The sequence below is a fragment of the Notamacropus eugenii genome, chromosome 4, assembly GCF_028372415.1.
Source record: "Notamacropus eugenii isolate mMacEug1 chromosome 4, mMacEug1.pri_v2, whole genome shotgun sequence".
In the NCBI taxonomy this organism is placed as follows: Eukaryota; Metazoa; Chordata; class Mammalia; order Diprotodontia; family Macropodidae; genus Notamacropus; species Notamacropus eugenii.
In genome coordinates this window covers 276534145-276552531 of record NC_092875.1, presented here as the reverse complement: position 1 = coordinate 276552531, position 18387 = coordinate 276534145, and the positions used below count along the sequence as shown (strand labels likewise).

At 36.0% G+C, this 18387-nt stretch overlaps 1 protein-coding gene across 3 annotated transcripts in view; it reads right to left on the bottom strand.

The window, feature by feature from the left end:
* Window positions 1-18387, bottom strand: part of FAM110B (family with sequence similarity 110 member B) — a 201457-nt gene that overhangs the window by 50526 nt on the left and 132544 nt on the right. The window lies entirely within an intron of this gene.

The window sequence follows — 18387 nt, the reverse complement described above, 5'->3', positions numbered from 1 at the left end:
CTTATCTAGATATTTGTGAGAGCTCTCTGATAAAACAGAACTGCCAACAACTTTCTGACTTGCCTTAACGATTATTCCATTTTTCAGAGGAATCAATAAGAGTAAATTCTATTCTGGATCTAGTTCTTACTAACAGGGAGGAACTCATTCCTGAAGTGAATGTGCTAGGGAATGTGAGGCGTGCACTCTTTTACCTCAAGCATTTATAACAAAGGAATATTGATCTGGGGAGAGTCTGACAAGTAACCTAGATTTCAGGGTGGGGGGTGGATTTCACAGAGTTCGGAGAAATGATTGGGACGATCACACAGATTAAAATTCTATAGGGAAGTTACTCCTAAGAAAGATAGGAAACTCTCAAGAACAAAATCCTTGGGACTCAGGGAGAAACAAGTCCTAGAAGTAAGAAAATGGAAGTAGATACAGATTCAACATGGAACTCATAGAAGGTAAAGCAAGAAGAAAACAAGGGAGTTAAACAGGAGAAATATAAGTGTTTCTTGATACTTTAAGACCACTCTCAAAAGTGCTAAATTTCAGAATAAAAGGAGGGCAGGAGGAAAGCTAAAGATAATATTTTGTATACTCATACTAGGGGAGAAAGAAGGATCAAGAAAGGGATAGAGTCACTCCCAGAAGGATGATACAGTAACAGAAAACATCTAGAAGTCTTTTTTTATTTTGCTTCTGTTTTTACTGACAAGATAGATGACCTTTAGAAGGAAAGCTGAAACAAAAAAAAGCCAATATGGAAATGAGAGCCTAGATAAATAAGAAATATGAAGGTGATAAGTCTTAGTTGTATACCATCCTGGTTAGATCACAGAGCTGGAGGATTGCTTTCAGTTCCAGATGCCACAGTTAAGGAAGGACACTGATAAACTGGAGAGCACCCAGAGGGAAACCAGGCTTGGAAGGTGAAAGCCCTTGAGTTTAAGTTGTAAGAGAAGTGCTTAAAGGAACTGGGAATGGTTAACCTGGAGGAGATATATTTCAGGCAGGATTTGATAGCTGTGTTGAAGAATCTGAGAGGCATTTGTTTGGAGAAAAAATTAATCTTATTTTGTTCACCCCTCCCCCCTCAAGGGTTGAACTAGGAGCAATGAACAGAAGCTGAAGAAAGCAAATTTAAGTTTGATGTCAGGTAAAACTTCCTAAAAATCATGGATTGATTGGTTGTTGTCCTGTTGTTGTCCTTCCTTCTCAAAGTGGACCAAAATGACATCACTATGCTAGAGTCAAGTGTCAATGGGTCCAACTGTAGTTTTAAGTGGAATGGGTTGTAATAGGGACTACTACATTCCCTCTCATGTGAGATCTTTGAGCAGAGACTCAAAGATCCCTTTTAATCACTTGTTGCATATGTTGCAATGGGGGATTCCTCCTCAGATATGGGTTGGATAAGATAGTCACTGTGGTCTCTTCCAGCTCTAAATTCTATGATTCTGAGGATGCAAATCCTGTGTCTGATAAACACCAGGTGGGTGACCGCACTTCATGCTTCAGGTAACTCTCTTAAGAGGTACAAATGTATTGCTAGAATTAGCCCAATCCCATAAAAATAATTTTTAAAAAAGCACATTTACTATCAATTTGATTTATAAATTTTAAAAGTTCATCAAGATTAAACCATGACTGCACTTACAAGAAGTGACCATTGAGAGTCTAGAACAACAGAGAGGTGTTGAATTGGTGGCACTGGTTACTGAAAATGTAAATGCCTTTAATAAAACATTTTTTCTATGGTCCAACTATTCTGGCTTCTAGTATTCACAAATATATTTGAAAAAGAATGGCTGCTTTACTGAGACTTGATTCGGTGTTTTATCTGCCATATGGGACATGTGTTTGTTAAGACCATTTTATAATAATGAAAATAGAATGTTTAAGTTCTGAGTCTGAATGGACAAATATTCCTTTCTTCAGTTAAAAAAAGCATGAATGTTGTTTGACAATAATATAAGAAAGACTCAAGCACAATAGTCCATCATTAGAAAATTTCTCTACTTCAAATTCTTTATAATTATCTTATTTACTTTAATATATCCCCACAAAATATTCTCACAAATTGAGAAAATTATTTCTAAAAGGTATTTCCCCAATTTAATTCTCCATTTGCTCTTTCTCCTCTATATCACTTCTCCCTCTGAATCAGGAATTACATTACTAGCAGAGTCTGGAAGATGGTTATAATAATATAGCACCTTGGCTAATACTAACACTTGGAATGTCATAGTTTTAAGAAGGAGAAGAATTACGTGATACACACTAAGTGAATATCCTGTCTTTCTTCCGCCCCTTCTCTTCTCTCCTTTCCTCTTTTATTCAATTCCATTCCATTCTTTTCCTTCCTTCCTTCCTTCCTTCTTTTCTCCCTCCCTCCCTTCCTATAGATAAGGGAACAAAGGGTCAGAGAAGTTAAGAGAGTTGTCCAACTTCATAGAGCTAAGAAGTGGTAAAATTCTGCCCTATGGAAGGCACAGGAATAGGGTTCAGGAGATGAGGGCTCTAGAACACGTTCTGCAATGGGAATGTTATAGTAAGTGATGACCTCTGTGCCTTAGTCTCCTGAAGTGTAAATGGGGAATGAAGTGATGATTGCTACATAGGGGCCATGAAGAATTGCTGAACTAGTGTCAGAAATCTATAGTGAAATTCTGCTTTTGCTATTACTTGTGTGACCTTGGACAAGTTGACTTGAGCTCCTGGGTTGCAGTTTCTTCATTTGTGTATTGAAAGAACTGATCAAGATCAATTCTCAGTCCTTTCCAGCTCTACTTTTAAGATCCCTATGGTGTTTATTTTTTAAGAGCTTTAAAATGATATGATTCTCTAAGCAAAACCATTTTGTTGTTCTTTGGAAGGACAGAACAGGTTTAATTTAAAAGAGAAGGTGAATACTTATTTGGGGGATGTCACTAGGTGGTACGGTGGATAGAGAGCTGGGCTGGAGTCAGGAAAACTTGTCTTCCTAAGTTCAAATCTTGCCTCAGAAACTTACTTGCTGTGTGACCCTTGGCAAGTCACTTCACCCTGCCTTAGCTTCCTCATCTGTAAAATGAGCTGGAGAAAGAAATGGCAAACCACTCCAGTATCTTTGCTAAGAAAATCTCAAAAGGGGTCATGAAGACTGACAAATGACTAAAATGAATACTTGTTACTCTAGCATTAAGAAGAACAGAAACCTGGTTATCACTCATACTTCTACCCCAGATCAATTTGTTTTACCTTCTTTACCCCCATGTCTCCTTTCTATCTCCTCTGGGCTGGGGGTACATGGTACCTTCCAACCCTATATGGATATGTTATAAATGAATTGTAGGGTATACTGCTGCCAGGTTCTTCCTTTCCTAGAATCACAGGGGTTGAAGATACAAACTTAGGAAATAAAATTAAAATTTACATTTTTAATACCACATTTTCATTTTATCCAATATCAATTTTCATCTCTAAGGAAAGACCTTTTTGTCATTTGCAAAGTACATCCTTCTTTTGTTTTAACTATGAGGGACTGCTAGGAGCAAGAAGGCCATTTCAATGGGATTTGTCACTGATTACAGTATAAGTTACAAGTGATCTTCTATTTAGTAAATTACTTTATGGAACTCAAAAGAATAATGATGGCTGCAATGGATGGTCATTGCCAGATCTTGTATGTTCACACAGTTTCTTTTTCCTATTCTCCCTGTTCTTCAAGTGAGAACATCATGAGAAAAAGAGAATTTTTTGGTCATAAATAATAAATTATATTTTCAAAAGCACTTGTTTTCCATGGACCACAAATCCAGCAAAAGGCATTATGAGAAAAAAACAACATTTTCTTGGATTTGTTTCCAAAGTAAACTTCTTCAGTTTTACATGCTGATTTATTTCACAAAGAGAGCAAAGAGTTACCCTATTTGACTCATTTCTACAGAAAATAAAGTGACTTTTTTCCCCAACCTAAATAATGGTAATGTATTTGTTTTCACAAATTAAGATATAGACAAGAGAGTGGGAAGAGGGAGAAACCACAGTTATTTTAGGTACAGAAGTAAACATAACAGTTTAGTTCTTAATTTTCCCATATTGGAAAAAAATGTGTAAATTAAGCATGATGGGATCACATAGGATGAAGGTATAAATATATATACATATATACATTATCTATCTATCTATCTATCTATCTATCTATCTATCTATCTATCTATCTATCTATCTATCCATCTATCTGTCTATCTATCCATTTGTCAATCACAACCTTATGATGTTAATTCACATGACTATATCACCCATCTCTACCTTTGCCTAGGCTGACCGCAATGCTTGGAGTGCACTGCCTTTTGCCTCATCTTCTTAGAATTTCAAACCTTCTTCAAAATACAGCATTAAGTGTGATGTGCTACATAAGACTTTTCCTGTCCACCCACCCACTCAAGATATCGCTAATACCTTCTCCTCCACAAGTTAGCTCATAGTTATTTTTGTATATTTTCATACATACTTAGATGAGCACCTGTTGTCTCTCCTGATCAGCTGCAAACTCCTCAAACAAAGGGACTGATTTCTTCTTGTTTTTCATCCCTAGAGTCTAGCACAGTGTCTGGAACACAGTAGACACTTATTAAATGCTTACTGTCTGACTGATTTCCAAGGCATCTTATGGAATTTCAACTCCTAATGACAAAATACCTATTATTGTGGGCCAAATATAAAAGTATCAGCATAATCAATGGAAAGGGGGAAAAGGCTTGATTCATTTATTAGGAACTTGTATTCAAAGAAATGCTAAAGTTAGTCTCTGTCCTAGAAAAATAAAATGAAATAAAACTTGATTGTTTTTTGAACCCTTTTCTTTGTAAATCAGTGCCTATAAGTATTGTTATTTGTTTATCACACTACATATAAGGAATGTTCTGTTCTTTCTTTAGTCTGGTGGAATCCTCTCCCTAAGAACTACCTTCCCCAACTAAGCTCATGATTAATTTTGAATACCTTACTTGACAACCAGAATCTGGTTTCAATTTGCCACACTCAAACTGACTTTGCTACTGAAATGTATTTTACTATGATAGAGCCAAGTAATAATACAAATCTATACTTTTGTATTGGTGAAGTTGATAGATTTAGGTTAGTAATTTTTGGTCACACCATTCAAATGCAAACAGAAAAAAAATTCTTTATACTTTGAAAGATGTGGTTTCATTCTGGCAAGCCATTTCTCCACTAATGAAGACTGTAGCAACTTCCATCCCACAGAATTCTTGTTCATTTTCTCCTTGAAATTCTCCATAAAGGAATTATGCAATGTGATACATTCTTTTCCTTCTTAATATATCAGACACAGAGTATCAAGAAATCCTCTATGTTGCATCCATTACTTGCAGTCAGATACTTTCTCCTTCAGCGAACTTATAGAGTATGTTTTCATCTCTGTGCCAATGACTACCATATCTCTACACCCAGACCTAATCTCTCTTGAATTTGTTTCATGATGCTAACTACTTGCTGTGAATCTCTGTTTCTACATCCCACCAGAACCACAAACTTAACATCACTGTCTTGATCACTACATCCATTCCACATGAAGACATCTCGATTTTGGTTGCAAATGCCACCAGACAACTTCAGAGCTATATTCCTATATTCAGAGCCCTTTCCTTCTAATCATCTGCCAAGTTCAAATTATTGGCCCTTGACAAAAGTCCTTCAAATCCATCCTCTTATGTACTCACACTACTATCATCTTAATTTAGGACTTTATCATTTTTTTACCTGAACTATTTTAACAGCTTACTAGACAGTCTTCCATCCTTCAGGCAGCTGCCAAATGAAAGCACAGGCCCAACCATGTCTCCTCCCTCCTAAGCACCTCCCTGCCACACCCCTATTGTCCAGGAAGAGCTGAGTTTGAATAAGCCTCAAGACACTTGTTAACTTTGCAATCCTGGTCAGGTTCACTTAATTTGTCTATCTCAGTTTCTTCAACAGTAAAATGAGGATATTAATAGCACCTACAATGCAACTATAAAATGGGGATATTAATAATACCTCTCCCTGGCTGCCCCAGTCTCTTCCCCTGTCTCCCCCCACATCTAGGATGTCCTTCCTCCTTATCTCTTGCTTACTGATCTCCTTGTCTTCCTTCAAAGCTCAAATGAGACACCATTTCCTCCATGAGACCTAAACTGGCGCCACAAATATAGGAGGAAACATCAAAAGGAGACCTGATCATTATTCATCTAGAATTATGGGTAGGGCCAGTGTTCCACTGACATTTCAATATTATCTCAGTAAAGACACAGAAATGGGTAGCAAGGTGGCACATTGGATACAGCATCTGGCCTGGAGTCAGGAGGATCTGAGTTCAAATCTGGCTGCAGTCCCTTAGTAGCCATGTGAATCTGGGGAAGTCACTTAACTCTGTTTGTCTCAGTTTCCTCATCTGTAAAAAATGAATTGGAGAAAGAAATGGCAAACCACTCCAATACCTTTGCCAAGAAAAATCCCAAATGGAGTCACAAAGAGTCAGACATGACTGAAAATGACTCAATAATAACAAAGGCACAGAAAAGTTTCTGGTTCCTTAGAAAAATATAACTTTGTTTCCAAAACTCACCAAATAGTACACTAATGCTGTGACTAACCCAATTACAATTATACATCTGGAACAGAAATTACTTCCTATTTAATACTTCGGATGGTTTTTTCTAACAAGGATGTAGGTCAGGGGCCCTTAACCTTTTGTAAGTGTCATGCAACCCATGATCTCCTGAGAATAAAGATTTTAAATACATGAACTAAAATATATAGGATTATAAAAGGAGTCAATAATATTGAAATACAATTGATTACAAATGAAGATAATACATTGAAAGTTCAAAAAATTAATTTTTAGAATTCGTTTCCCCAGGTTAAGAACTTCTAATATAGAAATACATCCACACTGAAGGAATGGTGCAGGGACTAAACAGTCTGCAGAAACAGTTTCTTCTGAAAATTACTCCCAAGGGCTCTATCAATGCATAAGAAAACCAAAGAGCTCAGTACAGCAAGAATGGGAATTTTCAATGACCTGCAGACATCACACTGAGTTTGGGTTTATGTCTCTGCTAGGGCCAAGTAATAATCCCAGGTACACAAAATGCAGATTAATTTCCATATGAAAAGAGAAGGGGATAGGGCTGGTAAGAATGTCCCTCTTCCCTCCAGGTTATCAGATATATAAAGTGCAGCAGCAAAAAGTGAGAAGATTAATTTGGAGAATACCTCAATGATAATTGCCTTAATGCTTAAGACCCTAACTCAGTATTTTAAGGGCCACTTCTATTTACATTAAATAGGCAAGAATCTGTTCACTGATAACCAAAGGCAGCTAAACAAAACAGGTGTCCTATGGGAGGTAGAGCAGGCAGGAAGCTAGCAATAAATAGCTTGGCAAATGGGCTCTGTGCTATATTAGTCTGCCATCAGAGTTAGCCATGAGAGCAGTCAAAAGGCATTATAATGTACTTAAGGGTCTATATGGAAGGGACAAGGGAAAAACATCTTCTTGTGATTTAGAGCGATCTAAAAAAATATGGTGTTTGTGTTTCTGCTAATACTTAAAACAACTATTATATACAAAAAGTACAGAGATTCTTCTAAGATTATATGAAAGGATTGGAAAAATATATAATTGTTTTCCACACTATTAGGGAAAAAGAAGTGTTCCTTGAAAGACAGGGTAAAAAAAAATCCAGTGATGGTCAGAGAAAAAAGAAATGGTTGCTGGTGACTCCTATTGAGAGGTAAATTCAAGTGGCCATTTGTCTACCTGATAAAAATATGTGCCTTCTCAGGTGACTCATTTAGGATGGAACAGAAAGCCTCCCAAGACTTGTGAAACAGATGGCCACTGCATTTAGGGACCAACAATATTACCTGAAGTAACTTAGCAAGTATTTCTACTTGTAAAGAATGATGATGATGATATCCAGAATTTATATCAGACTTTATGGTTTGCAAAGTTCCTCATAAACATTATGCCATTTGAATCTTACAACAATCCTAGGCAATAAACAAACAAACATAAAAAAACCCACCCCCACTTTTATCCCTATTTTACAGATGTGGAAACTGAGGCAGATAGCGGTTAAGTGATTTGCCAAAGGACACACAGTTGGTAAGTGTTCAAGGGTAGATCTGAATCACAAATTCCTGTGCCATAGCTGCCTCTAGAAGGTAAGAATTAAAGATTTTAAGTGGACACAAGTGAGGTTTTGATCATTTCTACCAATAGGAAGAAATTTGGTTTCAGAAAAGAAAAGGATACCTATGATGTTTACCTTCTTGGATTAGAATTTCCTTTTTTTGTAGAGGAAGGCAAATGTAGAGTGGGTCAGTCATACACAGAAGACAATATTTAAGAAGAAAGTCAGTAATAAAAGAAGTTCCTGATTGGGAAGTTATGGCTACACAACCATTGTACAGGGGGAAAAAATCTCAGTGTTTCAATGAATACATTCAGTTCAACATGAAGCAACAGTGTGACACGGAAGTCAAAGAAGTTTCTTCATTCTAAGAGAAGCCTGGTGTACAAACCAAGAAAGGTTATAGTCCAGATGTATTCTACTCTGGTCACACCACTTTGGGAGTATTATGTTTAGTTTTGGAAACTTTATTTCAGGAAGGACCCTGACAAGCTGAATGAGACTAGTGGAAGTAGAGAGACAAGATTAACAATGGATTAGAGTTGACGGTACATGAGAATTAGCTGAAGAAACTGGAAAAGAGAAGACTTATGGCAAACCCCTTAGCTATCCTGTATTTAAAGGGATAACCTTTCTGTAGAAAGATCAGAGTTTTCCTCCTTGGACCCCAAGGGTAGAATAAGAAGTCATGTATGGAAAATACAGAGGCAAAGATTTCAAGTAAATTAAAAAAAGATACAACCCTTCCTAACAATCAGAATTACCTAAACATAAAATGCGGCTGCCTCAGGAGATAATAGGTTTCTCCTCTTTTGTGTTCCCAAGGCTTAACTTTCTGGAAAAAACAAAACAAAACTATAAGACTGAGTTGTGAAACAATTAATTGCTGGTCTGAAAAGGGAGAGGGAAATTTTCTACACTGTCAGTTCTCCAAATCAATGAAATCAAAGGTCCAGCCCAAAGTTAACAGGTACATTTCCTTTTTTTTCTTTGTTTTGTTCTTTCATATGATCATGTCCATTAGAGAAAGAGAGGAGGTAGAGATGTTAATTATTCTTAGTAACATTTTTCTCTATTATCAAAACTGTAAATTGATAGCTTTTTTTTCTTTCTACCACATCAAAGTCCAATGTATTCTTTAGTCCTCACAGCTCTCTCTGCATGGGAGCCACTGTTGAGTTGGACTAAGCGACCAGAGGTCTGCTCTTGACAAGTAAAATGTAAAGAGCAAGAATTTAATTAAGTTGTGCTTGGTGGGAAACATCAGGAAGTACTTCTTTTAAAGCCCAGAAGTCTTTTTACAATGTCAAAAAAAAATTCACCAAAAGCATGATCAATACCTCCAGTTATTTAACATCTTGCCACATTATATTAAAGAAAACAACAGGTTAGAAAGTTTGATTAGTCAACTTAGTAAGAAGTCACAGGAATATTAACAATTTTACAAAGACAAAGAAACTATGAACATAGGTTGGGGTCTGTCTACCTGCAGGAAATTCAGCTTTCTCTCTTTTTTGCAACTCTCTCCCCCCACCCCCTTCCCCTCCTCAGGGTAGTAAGTTTAAATTCCTCATCTAAAGGTACAAAATGACAAAGATCTTAGAACAAAGACTTTTTTTGCTGTGATATGATTCATTGAATCTATACATAATTTTACTACACTAGGAATTATTTGACATTAAATAACTATTCAGATAAAGGACTGACTAGAGTTCCTATTAATGTAAGAATAAACTCAAGGAAGGAGACATTGCCAATCTAATTAGAATCATCTTTACCATTTTGCTGTAACTCCACTAAGCACAAATGACCAGAATTCTTCTGCATTCATTTCTTTCGGGATCAGAGTCAAATTTCCCATTTCCTCACATGCCTACAGTGAGATCTACTTGCATGCCTGGAGGAAACTGGAACTGAATATAAGAGTAGTAAGACTTTTTCTAAAGGATACTTTTAAAGAAATAAAATAAATGGGATTCATCTGGCATGGTCTAGTGATAAAGGAAACTATTTAGCAATGAGATCCATTTCAGAAACATTTGGGAAGCAAGGGATTGGCAGAGGTAGGAACAGTGAAAGACATCATGAAAATGCACTGAAGAGAACGAACTACCAGTCTTGACTGTGGAACTCAGGTTGAATGGCCTAAAACTATTCATTTCAGAAACACAGTAAGGCTAAAGGGAGAAAAAAAAAAAAGAAGAGGTATTTCCCCCTCCCCCCAAAGAATTTCTGGTCTGGGAAACTATAAACCTGACATGCTGTGTCAGTAATATGAATAGACTAAAGGGAAGTCAGAAGATTAAGTTGAAATGAAATATACATCCCCAGGAGGCAATGGGCTTTTGGTTTCTCCACTGACAAATGGCATTTTTATAGCTGGATAAATCACTGAACCAAGTCATTTAAGAAACATTTCAAAATGGTGCTTGATATGATGTCATTTTGTTCTGATTATTCTTGTGTCATTTAAAAACCCAGGGTCATAAATATTTAAGTTTGGCAATGGTAATAGAAAGTGACCTGATTTTTATTTGAGGAAAGAAGGATGTTAGGATTTTGAAAATTGCAAACAGTAATTGTTTATATCTTTCAAATTGCCTTGGAAGTTCCAACACAAAAATTCACTTGAACTCCTACAGAAAAATAGGAAAAAGAGAGGAGAAAGCACAAAATCTAAATCATGTTTTAAAGAAGACTTGAGAGTCAGGAAACCAGAATTTGAGCTTTGGCTCTACTGTTAACAAGTAGTGTTTTCTTCATCATTGACTCAATTGGTCTGGGGAAGGCTGTTTGACATAGCAGAAAGAACACTATGCTGAAAGTCAAAAGACTGGGTTCCAATTCTAGCTCTAAGGCACTTTCTGACTGTTCTATTTTATAGTTCTAGATAAAGTATATAAGTGCAAACATCTGTAGACATTACCAATAGTATGCTAGCAACTGGAGCAAATTATGCCAATCCAATCCTACAGCCAGCACTATATTCTTGGCCAAAATCTCTGTTTTTTTCAAGTCTTGCCAATTAGCTATGGGGAGGTAATAATAAATTTTACGAAAACAGTAGCTAGAAGGGATACAGAAAGAGCTATCAGAAGATCCCAGTAACTAGAGAAGCAGAGATACTGGGAGTATCTCTCCAACTTTCAAGTTTCTGGGATTATAATTCTTTTTCCTACTTTTGCAGTTTCTTGAAAGAATATAATCATAAAAACAATGGAGATGAGGCTAGTATGTATTTGGTGTTTATTACTAACATTATTATACGTCTGAGGTCTGGGGATATTGACTGACCAGCTATTGTAAAAGTATGTCTAATATATATGATATGGCTAAGTCAGTGCTATGACCTTTGCCATTAACTTTCATTCACTTTGAGAAACAGTTTCTCCTAATATGACTTGGCTCAAAAAAGATAAGAAATGTGAAGAAACAAGTAACTTAAGGATTTAGATTCATGCCTCTAGTTTTGCCTAAGGTGGATCAGACACTAACAAATAGTAAGATATTGGTAACTGCTACACAGAGATATTGCAGAATAAGACTAAAAAGGTCTGCTGCTGTGTCTTCTCTGGTCATTGTTACATATTCTAGTTGGCACCATGAAAAAATTCAGTTTAAATCTGACTTTGTTTGCTAGATGGTAACTTGTTTAATTACAAGGTACAAAATGACAAAGATCTTAGAACAAAGAATTTTTTTTGCTGTGACATGTGATGAACAGAATCTACACATAATACAAGGAACAAGATCATAGACTTAAGGCTGGAAGAAAACTTAAGTGGCCACTTGGTCCAACCTTTTTATAAACGAAGAAAATGAAATTCAGAGGTTAAGTGATTTACTCAAGATCATATATATTAACAAGATTAAAATTCAAATCCTCCAACTACAAGTCTTCTGTTTCTCTCCACCACATCACAAAGTCTTTCTGACCCCCACTGCAAATAAGCAGTTTCTCTGTTTTACTTCTGCTTGATCTTACCAATAACCAAAGACAGTTTTCCCAATAAATAGCAGAAAAATCTCACAATATATTTAATCACTGAAATATGTAGCTGTGGGAGAGAAAAAGATAATATCTTGAATAAACTGAAACCAGTTTGTTCCTACTAACAATATGATTCGTCATATAGAAATACTTGCAAAAATAAATTCGTTAACATAATCACAGCTATGTTGTAGTCCACTAGTTGATTAAACTTTTAAATATGCCCTATTTATATTAATTTACAAATATCCAGAAGCCAAAATTAGAGGTAAATAATAGTATTAGCTCCACTTCATAGATAAGGAAATGGACTTTATTAAGATTAATGGATGTAGGATCATAGATGTAGAAGTAGAAAGATAGTTAATAAGCATTTATTAAGCACCTACCATGTGACAGCACTGTGCTAAGCCCTGGGGAATAAAAAAATGCCAAAAATACAGTCCCTGCCTTCAAAGAGCTCATAATCTAATAGGGATTGAAGTCATCTACACCACCACCTTATTGGATAAATGACAAAGTTGAGCCCTCAAGAGGTAAGTTGTCCAAGATCACTGTGGTAGTGAGTAGTAGAGCCGAGATGTGAACCTAGATCACTTGACTGCATACACAGCCAATGCTATTTCTGCTGTACTATGTTCCCTCACTGGTTAAACCAGTGTCAGAGTCTAGGTTCAGGTTTCTGGATATTTTCCATTCGTAAAGGATGCATCTCATTTCAAGTAATCAAGGCCAATGGCCCAGTGATGTTAAAATCTTAGCGATCCAAGTTCTTAAAGATTGTAAATGCCAAAGGCTAGATTTGAAGCTGGGTCCTCTGATTCTATATTCTTTCCACTAGGGTCTTTCCATTGTACCACATTACCATACATAAGTCACTTCAAGATAAGCTGGATGCCACAGGGCACCAGGACCAGCTCCTAGGGAGACTGAGAAGAAATATAGGTAAGAAATTAAAAGGAGGGACTCTACAGGTGACCTCCTAAGGTGCTTTCAATTAAACACAACTACATTATAGAATACAATCATAAAGAGCTTTTAATTCTTGAAATGTATAGAATGTTAGCATTGAGAAGTCATTTTACCTACTCTGGAATAAATATGGCTCTAATTAATGTTAACTGTGATTAATTTGGAATTACAAATTCATTATAATCTCTGATTTATTTAAAAAGGAAACAAAGATCCAGTTTTGAATTTGAAAGAAAATACCAATTGATGAAAAGGTTAAAAATGACACTCAGATATTTCTTTGCCATATGGCAATAACAACAAATTCTGGCAGCAAGTTGAGACAATTAATATATTTTAAAATGAGATTCACAGACTTCTATTAATAACAAATAGAACAGCCAGGTGCATGAACAATTAGCATTCATAACAGCTAAAGCAGGGAATGTTGAATATAGTGTATAATATTCATCTAAGTGTTTAGGAAAATAAATTTCAAAAAAGTCCAGAAAAAAAAGACATGCATAATCTCATGGCCTGAGAGCCTAAAAGGGAAAGTGGCTCAAGAGGCAAGAGTGATTTTTAAGATGAAACTCTGACTACATGGTAAAAATGATCTTGATCAGAAAGAAATGGGGAACCACATGAAGGAATGCTCCAAATCATGAACAAGAAGAAAAATATAAATCAAAACAGTCCTGAGATTTTACTTCACACTGCAAATTAGCAAAGATAACAAAAGATGGGAATGGTTAATGTTGGAGGGGTTGTGGGAAGATAGGTATTAAGTGTTGACGGAAATGTGAATCGGTACAACCACTTTAAATTATGCCAATAAAATGACTAAAATAACCCAGAAATTTTATCACTAAGGTAAGCAAGAAGTTCCTATGCACAAAATAATTATAGCAGTACTTTTTATGACAGCAAAAACTGAAAAAAAGATGTGCCCACTTACTGGGGTGAGGATAGAGGTTAAACAAAATGTGGTACATAAAGGCAATGGAACATCACTTTGCTGTAAGAAATGAATGGGACGAATACAGAGAAGCATGAAAAGATGTACATGAACTAATGCAGGGTGAAGTAAACAGAGTTAAGAAAGCAATACAAATAATGATTTCAACAATGTTAACAGGAACAACCATACAAAAGAAAGTCAAAAAGGAATGCTGTAAAATCATAAAGAACAAACACATCCTGAAAGAAGAAATGTGGGAAGACACTCCTAGCCTACCTCTACTTCTTTGTAGAGGTGGGAAGTTTACAAATGCTGTACATATTTTCAGACATTTTTATGTATTGATCAACTTTATTTCTTTTTTTCTTTTTTTAATATGGGATAACTTTCTGGCAAGGGTAGCAGGAGATATACTGAAGGAAACTACAGTGATATAAAAATATTGATAAAAACTTATTAAAAAAAAGAAGCAAACTCAGAGGAAGAAATAAAATGGGGGAACATCTCAAGATCCAAATGGGACCATAGAAGGAGTTCTTCAATGAGCTCTGATTTTAAAGGGACAAGTTCAAAACATGTAACCAAGATATAATATAATCTCCAAGAGAGCAGGAAATTTAATTTTTTTGACTATTCCTAGCATAGTGCTGATTACATAGTCGTAATCAATAACATGCTTGGTGATTGAGTGAATAATTAATTAAAGTAGGGGAATGTGAAAAGACAAATACAGAAGAATGACAGGACTCTAAGAATAATGTTAAGAAAATGAAAACCTGACAGGAATGAGTCCTGCAAAATTGACTACAGACAGCAAAATCAGTTGAAAAATGCTAAGCTGTTGGGGGAAAGAGGAGGAGCAAAAACCAAAAGAAGGTACAGGACTACTGTTTTTGGTAAAGGGCAATAAAACATGTAAATGAACAACAGAAAGGAAAAATGACTCAAAATCTATTTTGCTTGTTTTCTCTCTCCAGGAGTTTTAATTCTTTCCATACAAAAGGGTTAGAATGCAAGTGACTAACAATGAATTCAAAGACAAGAGGGGTAGGTGAGAAGATGGTAGTAAGATAGTATACAGGGGTAGGGAACCTGCCACCTTGAGGCCACCTGTGGTCTTCTAGGTCCTCAGGTGAGGACCTAAGTTCCTTAAGGCCACACTTGAGACCCAGAGGGCCACAGGTGGCCTGGAGGCTACTGGTTCCCCATTCCTTGTAGCAGAAAAACCCTTGGATCTGAAGTCTGAAGACCTCACCTCTGCTAATTATTAATTAGTCACTTCTTTAAAATTTCATTTCATCTGTAAAATGAAGTGTTCTAATTAGATGGAAGAACCTGAAAAGACCTTAGCCTAAAAGGGCCAGGGTCTCCCATTAAATCCTGGGCCATCTCCAGTCATCCTGGTGAATTTCTGGCCAGTGGAAACAGACGGCTCTAGAGGAGAAAGTGAGGCTGGTGACCTTACATGGCCCTCCCTCACTCAAATCAAAGTCAAATGCAATGTCCCTGGTGTCATGGTCCTCTTCAAGAACAAAGGACAAACACAACAACCTATAAACACCTCCATCCAGCTTTAAAATCTCAAACCCTATGGTCTTAACTTAACCAATGTGAGTTCAAGTCACATGGCCATGATGAACTACATCTCAAAGATTACAAAGAGGATTACGTACTGAAGATCTTGAAGATGTCATGGAGAACAGGAGAGATGCAATAAGACTAGAAATGTCCCAGTTTTCACACAGGGGAAGAAAGGCAATTTTCAAATGAAAAGCCAGTAAGCTTAATGTTGATTCCCAGAAATATTCTAAAATGAATGATTAAATAGCAGATTTGTGAGCACTTAGGCACCCATTAGATTAACGACTAGGTCATCATTTGCATAACTATATAGATCAGAGTAGCTCTGAAAACACCCCAACTCCTGTATTTCTGGAGAGTTTAAAGGAACAGGAAAAATCAGAAATATCAAAATGATACCAAATTCATTAATAATCTTTCCAATGTCAAGAAATCTAAGGAGTCATCAAGTACTTGACATAGGATAAATTCCAGTATCCAGAAGATATATTCTTTGCTTGCTAGGAGAGTTTAGACAAAACCTGACAAGAAAGATATACATGAAGACAAGGTAAAAGAATTGAAGTTTTTTTCTTTTATTTTTTAAACAAAGAGATTGGCAATCTGTTTTAGCTGAATAAGATGTCCTGTAAGAATATGTAAACTAGCAGGAGGGAAAAAAATGTTAAATTTATGCAAATTTAAAAGTCAGGTAGTAGGAAGGAAATAAACATTTATATATGGACTACTATATGTTGGGCACTGTGTGAAGCCTTCCCCCCCCTACAAATATGATCTCATTTGACCCTCACAACAACCCTGCAAGATGAATTTTTCTTTATACAGGTTAGGAAACTAAGGTAAACGGAGGTCAAGTGACTTGCCCAGGACCACACAGCTAATAAGTATCTGAGGCTGAATTTGAACTCAGGTCTTCCTGACTCTAAACGCAGCACTCTATTTACTAAGCCACTAGCTGCCCAGTAGAAAAGAAATATGTAAATAAATGTAACAGAAAAGAGATGCCAAGTTTATAATTAGAGCACCGGTAAATTTAGAGATAATGTACTCTTTAACAGGAGAGTTAGACAGTAGAAGTCAAAAAGGTAAGGGTATTTGATGTGAGATACATACATATATATATATGTATGTGTATAATCTATGTATGTACGTATTTTTTTTTCATTTTGGGGGAGAGAGACAGCACTAGACAGAGAAGAAAGAGTTGCTGCCTATTTGAGTATTATAAAATATTAGAGGACTGGCAAAATTACGTAGATTGCCACATGCAATATAATATTTAAAGACAAAAGAAAGTTCATATGAAAAGTGAAACATCCTCAAATAAAAACCATATTCCCAAGAGAACTAATCTTATGTCAGATACAATTTCTTATCAGAACAAAAGGTTGAGGAAAACCTGGTGTCAGTTTATAAGAGCCCCACTCCCAACCTTTATGGCTTTCTCCCAATTGCCTTAACCACTTAAGTTATTGAGATTTTGAGTCTTGGATGTTTGCTCTGTATACTAGTATAGAGTTAATGTTCTTGGAAGTGGCCCGAAGGATTTCTAAACTAGTAAGTGTGTTTCCATGGTAACAGACTGAATTAATGAGTGAAATCATTTCACACACTCTGAGTAACCCAGTGACCAGGCAATAGGTAAAAATGCTCCAGGTTAGGTTTTGGTTTTACAGTATCTTCCCATTTAACTCAATTCAACATTTATCACATAAGAATATTGTGCATCATTAGATGATTTTCAAATGTTCTTTTGGTATGGCATCAGCTTTTGTCCCAGAGAATAATGTGGACGGTTATGTATTTATTTTCTGAAGTTTTCTGGGCTCCATGGGACTCATCCTTATTTTCCAGCCCTACCATCACACTCATATGCTTTGTCTGTTTTAGGAGTGACATGGTGCTAAAGTAAGCCATCCACAGATTTTACCTTAATTCCATTCAAAGTGTTAGACCAGATGAGAATATAATGTGGCAATCTGGAATCCTTGGTTGAAAAAAAAAATGAAACAAAACTTGGAGTGGAGAGGCTCTTTAATGAATGATCTTTAACAAAGGCAGCGAAATGACTATTGCTTTGTAAAAAGCAGGCACTTAAGAAATGCTTGGATGAATTGAAATTTTAAAGTTGAACTAATGTTCATGTGGACAAGCTTTTTATTATACTAAGTGAATGAGCTTAAAATATAACTGGAGATGTTTGTAAAAAACTTTTAAGACTGAGGGGGACCTAGCATGATGAAGCGGAATGAGCACTGAATTTGGAGCCAGAGAGTCTGGGTTTGAATCGTCTCACTGCCTAACATTTCTTCCTCAGACCAGACAATCCATTTCCCATCTTGATGCCTTTGCACTGACTGTCCCCTTTACCTGGAATGCACTCTCCTCACATCTATCCCCTGAAATTCCTGGGTAACCTTTAAGATTCTACTTAAATGCAACATTTTACATGAAACCCTTCTTGATCCCCTGGGACTGCTTATAATATATGTGTGTGACACTCATATATATCATGCTTTGTATTATATATTATATAATATGCTTATTTTATATTATATATAAGCAAATGTGATATAAATATATTACGTATAAAATATAACATAAATCTGTGATACACACATATAAAACACATACACATTTATTTATATGTATGTGTGTATATACGTGTGTATGTGTATGTATATATGTATGTATGTATGCATGTATGGGCTATCTTATCAGTTAGCAAACAA